This window comes from Cupressus sempervirens, chromosome 3 (genome assembly GCF_028749045.1).
Source record: "Cupressus sempervirens isolate cs-2001-9-10 chromosome 3, ASM2874904v1, whole genome shotgun sequence".
Classification (NCBI taxonomy): domain Eukaryota; kingdom Viridiplantae; phylum Streptophyta; class Pinopsida; order Cupressales; family Cupressaceae; genus Cupressus; species Cupressus sempervirens.
This window is the reverse complement of record NC_143120.1, coordinates 883,173,609-883,187,367: the sequence shown is the minus strand read 5'-3', so window position 1 is coordinate 883,187,367 and position 13,759 is coordinate 883,173,609.

Below are 13,759 nucleotides of genomic sequence, written 5' to 3'. Positions count from 1 at the left end.
TTAAATACCAAATGCCTTAAGAGGCTTATAATACTTATTAAATACACACAAAAAATAACCAAGACCTAAATAGGTCCACAAAAATTCCCATGATCACTCCACATCATGATCTCATGTAACATGCATTAAATGCTCCAACTCGATCAAGCAAATTTGCAAGAATTCCATCCCATAAGCCATACTGTAGAGTGTCAATAAATTAACAAGCATTTCCAAGTTCCTCACATGTCGAGAAACATAGTGTACATTGAGCAACAATGTAGATACCGAGAAAACCTTCAACAATCGAGCCCCTTCAGTGACCGAGCTCCTTGGCCAACACTACACCCAAGAACTACGTAGTAAAGACTAGACACCAATCCTTCTATAACTGAATTCTACAACTCCAAGGCCAATACCACTTCACCTTGCAGGATTACCAACTACCCTAGGATGCTCCTACATTAGAGAGAGAGAGAGAGAGAGAGAGAGAGAGAGAGAGAGAGAGAGAGAGAGAGAGAGAGATTTTCACAAGTTAAAGAATAACATAAATGAAAGGAAGAAGAAAAATAATAGGATACAAGAGAACAACATTAAAATGATAAGGACAAATTCATATCATCATAGGTCCCAGGTGACACTACCAGTGCCACTAATGCAAAAGAATATAAAGAGAACAAGATGATTTTATAAGGAATCTAAGTGAGATTTACAAAACCCTAATCAGGTCCTTCATGCATAGAGAGAGAGGGTGTGAACGAGGTACAAGAGAAAGACAATAATTATGGAATGACATAGATGGGGGACGTGTGTGCGCGCGCGCGCGCGTGTGTGTGTGTGTGTGTGTGTGTGTGTGTGTGTGAGAGAGAGAGAGAGAGAGAGAGAGAGAGAGAGAGAGAGAGAGAGAGAGAGAGAGAGAGTAATAAGGGCAGAGAGGAAAATTTTGAGTATTTATAATACAAAATTGTGCTGTAAAAATAGAAAGTGATTAATAACTAGTTACATTTATATAAATGTGTACAAAAAACTATGAACACTACATACTTATTATGTTCATTATTGTTTTCTGTTTTTATTTAGATTTTAAATTTATTGATTAATATGAATGAAACGATTGGTTGATCATTTATTTAAACTAATTATTTAATTTTCTCAATCTTTATCGCTAAAAATATTGTTTAAACGTGTATATTGAAAAAGAATGCCAATAACATTGTGGATTATGGAATGCAAATTTAAAAATAAAAATTATAACATATTAAAATTTAAAAATGAAAGATAAGTTATAAATAAATAAAATTTATAATAAAAACAAGTCATTTTCAGAAAATAATTTTTATTTTTATTTTAGTTTTTAAGATTTAATAACTTTTTTATGAAATTATAAAGTGTATTTGTATAACTAATAAACAAATATGAAGATTTGTAAAATAAATGTTTATATTAAAAATAGAAAGTGGGATAATAGGATAATGTGTTTCATTGTAATCTATCAACCTTATAATAACCCCAATCATAACTATATTTATAACCATAATTGAATAATGTATTTTCTTACACTAAAAAGAATCCTAAACCATTAGCTTATATTTTAAACACTAAAATTCATGTGTGTGTGGAGAGAGGTAGAGAAATAATAAGGGGAGAGGGACGTGAGAGAGTGAGAGAATGGGGAGAAGGGAGAGGATGAGAGACATCACACACACACACACGCACACACACACACACATATATATATATATATGTATGTATGTATGTATGTATGTATATATGTATGTATGTATAGATGTGTGTGTGTGTGTGTGTGTGTATACACACACACACACATATGTACATATACATATCTACACACACACACACACATATTGATATGAGATTATTTTGAAGTGAAGAACCTGTAATGGAACAATCATTGTTTTGTGACTGATGTGAAACCTGCTACTTGCTGGCAAGACAACTGCTTAGTTGATGTCAGTACTATCATTTGTTTGATTGATGAAGAGGATTTTTTCAAATGAGATAACAAGAGCACCTAGAGGAAAGGTTGAGTTATGGTATGAAAAAGAAGTAAAAAGATTAGTTAAGACAGTGATGATATAGTGTATTGTTTATCTACTTCAGGGTGCAAATGTTTGATACACTAATTAAGTCTAGAAGAACAAGTAAGAAGAATTATGTCCACCAAGCTTGACCGAGTACACAATAGGTGTCGAGCAAAGTTATTGCAAGCTGAGCATAAAATTAGCTGAACTCGAGCAAAGTGACGATTCAGTGTATGTCAAGTCAATGTTGTATAAGTCGAGTACAGTTTAGTTGATGCGGAGCATCAGTAAACTATAGTGTTCGCTGAGTAAACTAGTGGAAGATGAGTGGAAGAACAATACGGAAGTTTGAGTGACAACATATTGATGTCGAGTGCCAATATTCGTGTTAAATCATAGATTTGATGGATCTAATCTAACTATGTTGTTTTCTTGAATTCTATGGAGCATGTGGAAGAGAACTATGATGAGGTGGTGTCACAAAATTTAAGGTAAACCATTTTGTGACAAATTCAAGTAGGATTGAAGAAGAAGTTTCCATAAGAACCAAATATAAAAGTGGGTAGATTCATTGTATCCTACCTAATCCTACCTAACCCTAAAATGGACGATTCTGGATAAGCGACAAAAGATCTTGAATATCTATTTATAGAGAGAGCTAGTCAGAAGCAAAGGTTGTCATGTGCAAGAACTTAAGGAAGATGAGGAGTCTAGGACATTAATTCATTCAGTGACCGAACAGAAGAGACTACAAATGGCATGCAAAGTAAGAAGGCTTAAGAGTGTGAATGCTTGAAGAGTGAGCAAGCTATTAGAGTTGAAGTGTGTGAAAGCCAAACATAATGGATGATTGAATCAGAGATCTATAATCTTAAAGTGAGTTATAATTTGTTATCAAATCAAGCCTTACTATTAATTTCTAATAATTGTATCAGTCTAGGGTAAATCCTTTGGATTAAGGTTGACCTAATAGTCATTTGTAAATCCTTTAACTAGGTGATATTACAAGTGAATGATGTAAAGTACTCTACCAAGACTCACTCCTAATAGGGTGATTGAAATCCTCTAAATAGGTCACATTTAACAATGTGTATTGTAACCTTTAACAGAGTTGGCCTTTCACCGGGCATCACTTCAGAAGAGTGAGAATTAGTAGCATGTTACTGGTGGTTTTTTCCAAGTTGGGTTTCCACGTAAAATCTTTATGTCAAATATTTTATTGAATTTGTTATGTTTCATGTTTACATTTTTGCAAAATTATTTTGACCTAGGACAATAACCTACAAAGTTTAAGTGTTGTATGATCTAATGGATACATGCAAAATAAGGTTTGATAGATATGAGTCTACTAAGCATTGAAAAATTTTATTTGTACATCTAGACCTTGGAAAGCTTATTCACCCCCCTCTCAGTTATTCTAAAGAATTCCAACAATATATATGTATGTATGTGTGTATGTATGTATGCATGCATGCATGCATATATATATATATATATATATATATATATATATATACATGCATACAAATATACATATATGTATACATACATATATACATACATACATACATACATACATACGTACGTACGTACGTATGTATGTATGTATGTATTTATATTGTACATGTATATATGAGTGTGTGTGTGTGTGTGTGTGTGTGAGAGAGAGAGAGAGAGAGAGAGAGAGAGAGAGAGAGAGAGAGAGAGAGAGAGAGAGAGAGAGAGCACTTGTCAAGGAACATAATTAGAGATCAAATAGATAAAGATGTCTATAGGAGATAACCTAAAAAATAATGAGGAAGTAAAGACAAAGCACAAGGGATCTAAATAGTTGTAGGTAGAAAGCATTTTACAGGTCACTTCTATCTTGCTTAAATACTTAATTCTTGTAAGTGTCTGTGAAACCCCTTAACTGGGAAATTTCTAATAGGATTAAAAGTTTTTATTAGTACTAATTGTAAATCCTTTAAGAAGGTGAAAACTATATGTAGGATAAAATATCTTAACATAGTAGTTTTTAATAGGACTATTAGACACATCCAACAATGTATCAATCACTTCTAACAAGGTGACAATATTTTAGCTCTTAATTATAAAAACCTTTTTCTATAGTGAGGAGATGTCAATACCATCCCCACTATGATTTTTCCCTCTAACCAAGTGTTTTTACAAGACCAAAAATTATGGAGTTATGTGTGGATGCATGATTTTGTTATGGGCATTTGTTTACTATTTTACATTTCATCAAATAGGTAAACTCATTATCATTGCAACAATTAATGAGTATAAGTAATTAAGTAATGTATTTCAGGTTTGAATTATGATTCAAGTTTGATTAAATGAATTGTTAATAGGTATTGATTTAGACCCCCCTCTTGTCATGACCAAAATCATGGAAAAACACATTGATTTTTATTTATTTATAAAAAGTAATAACTAGGTTTAATCACATGCTAACGTTAATTTTACAGGGAGGTGAAAATAAGGAAAGGATGAGTTCAAGTCTTAGAGTCATATAGATTTTTTTACTAGAGTTTTCAAGTTATACTTTAAACATCGATTAAGATAAGTGTAGTGAGGTGCAGTTCAAACACACAATGGGTTAACCTTTATTATTAGTTTACTAGAACAAACTTGACTATATTAAATTTTGTATCATTTGATGGAACTTTAATCATGCAAACATAAGGTTCTATTCGGTGTCACAAACTTGTTGCAACATACTACATCAATCCCCTAGATGCCTAGTTCTACACTTAAGAGGTGGCCTATCAATATACTAATAATGAAATCCAATTAATAACAAAGCCTATAAGAACTCAATTAAAACATTTACTATTATGCATTAAACAATGATGAAATTAAAATCAACTCCCAACATCAACCCTAAACAACTATCAAGTCGTTACAAGACCCCTTCAATAACCCATTCAAACCTTAACATGAGCCATTTTGAACTAGTTAAAAACCTCTTTACAATAATTGATATTATCAAAGCATTAAATTTATTGACAAGGAATTTCCTAGAAAATCATTATATATATATATATATATATATATATATATATATATAAATTAATTTAAAAAAAATAATAATAATTTTTTTTTTCAAATATAAACCCAACCTTTATTCATATAACTAAAAGCACTAATACACAACTATATTTATCTCTAGCTTTACAAGCTAAATATCCTACCTAAGGTTCAATTATCTATTTAAATAATCCATTTTAGAAGGACACCCATAAAATATAAACAATAATATATGATATTCCTACATACTATTTCAAAAAAGAAAGAAAGCTTAAACATATTCTAACACTAACTACTCAACAAGTCTCTACACCCAAAACCCATGAATAGTCCTATATAATACTAATCTAATCACTAAAGATTATTAACTAAACTTTAAGTTATTACCATTTTAACCAATCAAGATTTAGTAATCTTATTTAAAATTATTAGCAAAAAAAAAACAATATCTAGTACTATCCCCAAACTTCTAACTAACCTACCCCTACCCCTTCCCAACACCTTACCCTTCACAATTCCCTCTTACAAAAATCAAAAGATGAACAAAAAAAAAATGAAATCAAAGCCAAAATCTCATTACCCACATTACAATATCACAAAATACACATTTCACATATGCAAGAGAATACAAACACATATTAATCTACTTGCAAATAAAGAACAAGATTTCCATGGCAATGGATGATATGGGGGATAAAAATCAGTTAAAATTGAAATGTCCATAATGTTCCAAGAATCAACATTATTACAAAGTGTTCACAATTCTAACTCCAACGCAACTTGAATAGGAAAAATTAGAGTTCAGATGATGAAGTTATGACTAGTCAAAGTTTGGTCAAACTAGGAATAGAGATCGTAAAAAGATGAAAAATTAATCTTCTCCAAAGTGGTCAAGAATGAATTTCAAATTGAAGAGCACGTCAGGAGATTTCTAATGACGTTCATTTCGTCAAAAATGGAGTCTGTATGTGGAAGTTACGACAATTTGAAACATAAGGTAAAAGGTTTTAAAATGATGACATCATCATCCTAATTAGCTGATGATGTGGCAGAACAACTGACGTGCCACTTGAAATTCATTTTTCCAAAACTTAGGTGATAGTTAGATTTGAACTCCTAACCGCAACCAAAACAACCTCCCACCTTACCGCTACACCACACAAGTATCTTTATTAAATTAAGGAGGGAATTTCTTTTGAAGAATTGTAAATTGCCAAATAGAATTGAAGGTCAACAAGTGTTGAACCCCTAACCATTAGTCTCCAAAATTTAAAGACTACCACTACACCATTTAGCACCTAAGAATAATTGATGGAATTTTTATTATTTAAACATTAGTAATCCACATATCCTTAGTAAATAAGGATATGGGTTAAAACTAACCCATAATTTTGGAGGGAAATAATAACTAAAATATGATAGAGGGGTGAATATGAAGATAAAGTTGGTTTAAAAATATTGTTTATGTAAGTATTTGTTTGAGCCTAAATATGACTAATTTCATGTATAAAAAGGGGTAGTAGGCTTTGGAAATTCATCCAGGTGATGAGAAGGAGACTATGATCTTAAAAGCTTGATGATTATTCTTGCACATTGGAGAATAATGTTGCCATTGTGCTTGAAGGGAAGATCTTGAACACTTGTAATTTATTTTTTTGGAGCTAATCAAATTTGTCCCTCTATTGGAGCAGGACCTGAAGACATAGTCTGACCCACAGACAAACTTCGTTATCAATTGTGTTTTGTCTTCTATCTCTCTTCTCTCTTTCTTTCAGTCATTACCTTATTATGATTTGTTCATTTAAGCATTTTAATTTATGTTAATTCGCTAAATAATCCTTTGAATTAACTTTATATAATTATGTAAAGCATTTCTCTATTACTCTATGTAATTATGTAAAGCCTTATTGTTACTTTCTAATCATTGTATCGGTCTAGGGTAAATCCTTTAGATTATGGCTGACCTAATAGGCATTTGTAAATCTTTTAACCAAGTGGCATTCCAAGTGAATGATCTAAAGTCCTTTAACAAGGTTCACTCCTAACAAGGTTATTGAAATCTTTTAACCAGGTCACATTTAACAGTGTGGATTGTAACCTTTAATAGGGTTGGCCTTTCACAATGCATCACTTCAGAAGAGTGAGAATGAGTAGCATGTTATTGGTGGTTTTTTCCAAATTGAGTTTCCACATTAAATCATTGTGTCAAATGTTTTATTAAATCTATTATGTTTCATGCTTACATTTTTGCAAAGTTGATTTGATAGTAACTTACAAGTTTAAATAATTGTATGATCTAATGGATGCATGGATGATGAAAATGATTTATGGATATGGGTTCACTAAGTTGTGAAAAGTTTTATTTGTACATTTGGACCTTGGATAACTAATTCAACCCCCTCTCAGTTATTCTAAATATTTCCAACAGGGAGAGGGTGTTGTTGGAATACCTTGGATAATTGATTTACAATCCCCCCCCTCCCCACCTCCTAGTTTTTCTAAACTATTCCAACAATTGGTATCAAAGCCATCCACTTAAGAGGACTAGTTTGAAGGTATTAGAAGCACAAAGATCAAGATGTCAAAAAGAGAAGTACCCAAGCTTAATAGAGATAACTTTCCTACATGGAAAAGTTTGATGAAGCTACACCTTGGAGGACTTGGAGATCATGCACAATCTACCATTACTACTGAGCGTGTTGATCCTACTTGAGCCTCAACTACCAAGGATATGGAAAAGAAGAAAGAACACAACCAGGTGATGTTGGAGATTGTCTTTGCTCTAAGCTATGCCAAATCTGATAATATCAAAGGTCTTGACAGTGTAAAGAAAATGTGGGATTCCTTAACCACCATTTATGGAGGAGACATTAAGGTTCTAAGAGCTAAAGCTAAAAGTCTCAAAGGTAAGTTTGATAATATGAGAATGGAAGAAGGTGAAAATATTGCTCAATATGTCACAAGGATAAAAGAAGTTATTAATGCAATAAGAGGAGCTACTGGTAAAATAGATGATGATACTATATTGAGAAAAGTTTTAAGGACACTGTTGCTTATATATGCTATTAGAGTTTCTCCAATTCAAGAATTGAGATGTATACTAGGGAATAATCTATGACTTGAAGGTCTGGTAGGTAGGCTCATTGCTTTTGAGCTATCTAACTTTGATAATTACAAACCTAAAAATATTTAATCTTTTTTCAAAGCTAAGGTGTCATTGAAGGAACTTGATGAGAAGAAGAAGAAGAAAAAGATAAAGTATGTGTCTAGTAATAGTGATACAGATGAGGAGGATGTAGAACAACTTGAAGCACTACTGTCAAGAAGATTCGACAAAGGTAAAGGCAAGTTCAAAGGTAAACTACCTATCATTTGTTTCAATTGCAATGAGGTTGGTCATATTACTGCCAGATGTCCAAAGAAGAAAAACTATAGAGGTGGTGACAAGTACAAAAGTAGGAGAGATGAAGACAACAAGGACTACAAAGACAAAGGCAAGAAGTCTTACTATATTGTTGAAGAGGAAACAAAACATGAATCTGATGAACATGATGATGAAGTGGTGTATGTTGTAATGAAGGACGAATCTGATAAGGAGGAGGCAACTACACTTGTGACATCTTTGAATAAGAATGATCAATGGATCATTGACAATGGGTGTTCACATCATATGACTAGAGACAAAAGTAAGTTCATTACCCTAAATTTTTATGATGGCAATAGTGTAAGATTTGGTAATGATGCACCATGTTTGATAAAAGGAAAATGTTCTTAAAAACTCACAAATAAAATTTTATGTGACAATGCTTATTATGTTGAAGGACTTAACTATAATCTCTTGATTGTGTCACAACTGAATAATTTAGGATGTAAGGTTGAGTTTGAAAACAAGATTGCTAAGATATATGTTACTGATGAGAAAATGATTAGAAACGGTGATCAAACTAGGAGTAATCTATTCTATCTTGATATAGAGGATGCTACTTGTCTAGTTGTAAAATTGATGATGTGTGGCTATGGCATAAAAAGGTTATGTCATGTCGATTTTGATAACCTGATCAATATTAGTAACATGAGAAAATTTAGAGGTTTGAAGAAGCCTGATAATATAATATGCAAACAATGTTAGTTAGGCATAATGATAAAGTCAAGTTTTAAGAGTAAAACTCATATCTCTAAAGGAATACTAGAGATTGTTCATATTGACTTGTGTGGACCAATTGAAGTGCAAAGCTAAAAAAGAGATAAGTACATTATGCTTCTTGTATTCTAGAATGACGATAGTTATGTTTATGAAATAGGAATCTGATGCTTTCCAAATGTTTAAGTGGTACTTAGCAAGAGTTGAGAAGGAAACATGTAAAAGTCTGAAGTGTTTGAGATCTAACAGAGGAGGAGAATTTACATCACATGAGTTCGAGATGTTCTATAATGATAGAGGAATCAAAAGACACATCTACACCTAGAAGCCCTCCATAAAATGGAATTGCTAAAAGGAGGAACCAATCTATAATGGACTATGCTAGGACACTCATGATGGAGAAAAATGTTGCTTTGAAATACTGGAGAGAAGCTATAAATATAGTTGTCTATACCTTGAGCTATGTACAAGTTAAGAAAGGTACTCATTCAACACCTTTTGAACTATGGTATGGATACTCGCCCAATGTAAAATATTTTAAGGTATTTGGAAGAAAATGCTATATTCTTAAAGACTTTAGGAATGGTAAACTAGATGCAAAAAGTGAAGAAGGTATATTCCTAGGATTTTCCACAAGAAGTAAAGCTTATAAGTATCTAAATACTAACACTAACAAAGTTGTGGAAAGTGAAAATTTAAATTTTGATGAATATACTGAAGTATATGAGGCTGAACCTATGAAAGAACATGAAGAATAAAATTCATTTGTATACTTTTATGAAGGTATGCCTACTAAAGAAGATGCTATAAATCAAGCTACAAACCAACACCAAGTTTCAGTGACTGTTGAGTCACATACTATGAATGTCGAGTTGCATTTAGGAACTGAGATACATTCAGATGCCAAGTTACATAATGAAGTTGAAGCACATTCTGATTCTAAGATTAGTATAGATGAAAGAAATGTTGAGCTACCTAACAGAGATGTACATAGTGACTCTAAAATTGAAAGACAAAATGAAGAAACCAGAGTTGAACCAAGATAGTCAAAATATGTCAAGAGACATCATCCTACTGCACAAATTATTGGAGATAAAAATGTTAGACTAATGATAAGAAAAAAATTGAGAAATGATACATGTTTATTAAGCACGAAAGAACCCGAATTAGTGAGAGATGCATTAGAAGATGTGGACTGGAGTAAAGCCATGGAAGAAGAAATTGAACAAATTAAGAAAAACAAAACATGGACTCTAGTTCCTAGACCAGAAGACAAAAATGTGATTGGCACCAAGTGGGTATTCAAAAACAAGCTAGATGAAAATGGTGAAGTCACAAGGAACAAGACAAGATTAGTTTGCAAAGGATATGCACAAGAAGAAGGAATTGACTATAGAGAGACATTTGCTCCTGTTGCTAGATTGGAAGGAGTAAGAACTTTACTTGCTTATTCTGCATACAAAGGTTTTAAAATTTATCAAATGGATGTTAAATTTGCATTTTTGAATGATATATTAGAGGAAGAAGTTCACATAGAACAACCAAAAGGTTTTGTTGATGTTAATAAGAAGAACATGGAATGTAGATTACACGAAGCTCTATATGGTTTGAAACAAGCACCAAGAGCATGGTCTGAGAGACTTCATAATTATCTTGTGAAGATTGGATTTGAAAGGACTGATGATAACAACAATCTATACATGAAGGCAAAAAAAGGAAAAAGGTTTTTATTTGTCTGAAATTTTTGTTGATGATATCATATTTGGAGGTCAAGATGCTTTATGTAAGACTTTTGCAAATGAAATGAAGCAAGAATTTGAGATGTTTATGTTTGGACACAATTGTCAAAGAATGATGATTTAGTTGAGGTGAATCAAACATTGTATAGGTCTATGATTGGAAAATTACAATATGTAGTACATAGTAGACCTTACATTGCATTATCTATAGGGATAGTTGCAAGATTCTCTGCTGATCCCAGGGAGAATCATTTGATGGCTATAAAGAGAATAATGAGATATCTGAAAGGAACAAAGGAGTATGGTCTATACTATAAGAAAAATGAGAAATTTGAATTAAAAGCCTATACTGATGCTGATTGGGCTGGAAATGTTGATGATAGAAAGAGTACTAGTGGAGGAGCATTTTTCTTAGGAAAGAGGCTAGTTACATAGACTAGCAAAAAATAAAATTGGACTTCACAATCTACAACTAAAGTTGAATATGTTGTTGCTACTGTAAATTGTACAAACATTGTATGGATCAAACAGTTACTCAACGGTATGAAGGAAGAGACCAAAGAACCAATGACACTTTATTGTGATAATACAAGTGCTATAAACATATCAAAAAATCTTGTGATGCACACAAAGACTAAGCACATTGCGATCAAGTATCATTACTTGAGAGAATTAGTTCAAGATAAAGAGGTGAAGATGGAATATGTTAACACAAAAGAACAAATTGTTGATATCTTCACAAAAGCATTACCTAAGGATGCTCAAGAGTATTTAAGAGGTAAACTAGGGGTGATTCCCCTATCAAAGCCTATCTAAGTAACAAAAGGAGTGCTCTGCATCAAATAAGTTGATTTTCATATGTTACACATTGATGCAGTGGATCTTACTTTAGGAGTTGCCCAAAGTAGTCAACAAGCTGAAACTACAAATCAGTCACAAGCAAGGTGACAAAGGAAGAAACTAAAGAAACTTATATCTGCATGTTAAGATGACAAGTCTTTGGCATTATTGTCAAAGAGGGAGATAGTTATTGATTAGGAGATATACAAGAGATTGGAGATTAAACAAAGAGGAAGATATAAGACATCTACCTAGTAAGAGGGAGATATAAGAAGAAATTCAGAGGGAGTTATAAGGATGACACAAAGGAGTTTTGTAACCTAGTCAGAAGATGAAAGTTGTTGATAGAGGGAGAGATTATAATACAATGAATTATTTCCTTTTTGGTATTTTTTTTGTCTTACTATTCTAACCTAGTAAGTTTGGTTGATTAGTTTGGTTTTCCATCAATGCCAAAGAGGGAGATTGTTGAGAATTGATTGAGGAAGATTGTTGCAAAAGGAGATTGTTGAGAAGAAATTAAAATAAGTATGATCAATATATATGTTTCAATCATTGTTTTGTCACTGATGTCAAACCTACTAGATGTTGATAAGACAACTTCTTATATGATCTAAGTATTATCACTTATTTGATTGATGAAGAGGATTTTATCAAAAGATGTAACAATAACACCTAGAGGAAAGGTTGAGTTATGATATGTGCAAAAATTAGTTAAGATAGTGATAACACGATGTATTGATAATCTACTTAAGGTCATAAAGGTTGATTACACTAAGCAAGTATAGAAGGACAAGTTAAACAAAGTTTGTTTGCTAAGATTGACCAAGTGGATAGTAGGTGCCAAACAAAGTAAGTGAAAGCCGAGAAAAAAATTAATTTGAGGTGAGTAAAAGCCTATTCTAGTATATATCAAGCAAAATAGTGGATGCCAAGTAAAGTTTAGTTGATGTTGAGCACCAATAAACTTTAGTCTGTGCCAAGTGATTTTACAGAGGATGTCGAGCAATGCAGTATGTGTTGAGCATCAGAAGGAAGTTAATACCAAGTGGCTACATTATTTGAAAGATCATGAATTCAATGGATCTGAGCTGACAAGATTATTTTCTTAGATTGTGTGAACTAAGTGGAAGATAAGATTGATGAGCTAGTGGCACAAAATTCAAGGTAAGCCATTTTGAGGTGAATTCAAAGAGAATTGAAGGAGAAGTTTCTAGAAGAGATATGAAATATGGGGTACATTCATTATATACTACCTAATCTTTCCTAACCCTAAATTAGATGATGGAGAATGAATGGAAAGAAATCTTAATTTCCTATTTATAGGAATGGCTAGTCAGAAGCAAGGGTTGTCATGTGCGAGAACCTAAGGAAGACAAGGAATCAAGGGTTTTGCTTCATCAAGTGACCTAAGAGAAGAGTCTTCATTGGCATGTTAAGCAATAATGCTTAAGGGTATAAATGCTTGAAGGGTGGACAAGCTACTAGAGCTTAAATGTGTGAAGGCCAAGTAGAATGGAAGATTGAAATAGAAATATATAATCTACAAATGGAGTTGTAAGTAGTTATTAGATCAAGCCTTACTGATACTCTCTAATAATTGTATCAATATAGGGTAAATCCTTTGGACTAAGGTTGACCTAATAGTCATTTGTAAATCTTTTAACCGGGTGACATTCCAAGTGAATGGTCTAAAGTTCTCTAACAAGGCTCAATCCTAATAGGGTGATTGAAATCCTTTAACAAGGTCACATTTAATAGTGTGTATTATAACCTTTAATAGGGTTGGCCTTTCATAGGGCATCTCTTCAAAAGAGTGAAAAAAGGTAGCATGTTACTGGTGGTTTTTTCCAAATTGGGTTTCCATGTAAATCATTCTGTCAAGTGTGTTTTTGAATCTGTTATGTTTCATGTTTACATTTCTACAAATTGATTTGACAGTAACCTACAAGTTTTTAAGTGATTGCATAATCTTATGGATGCAT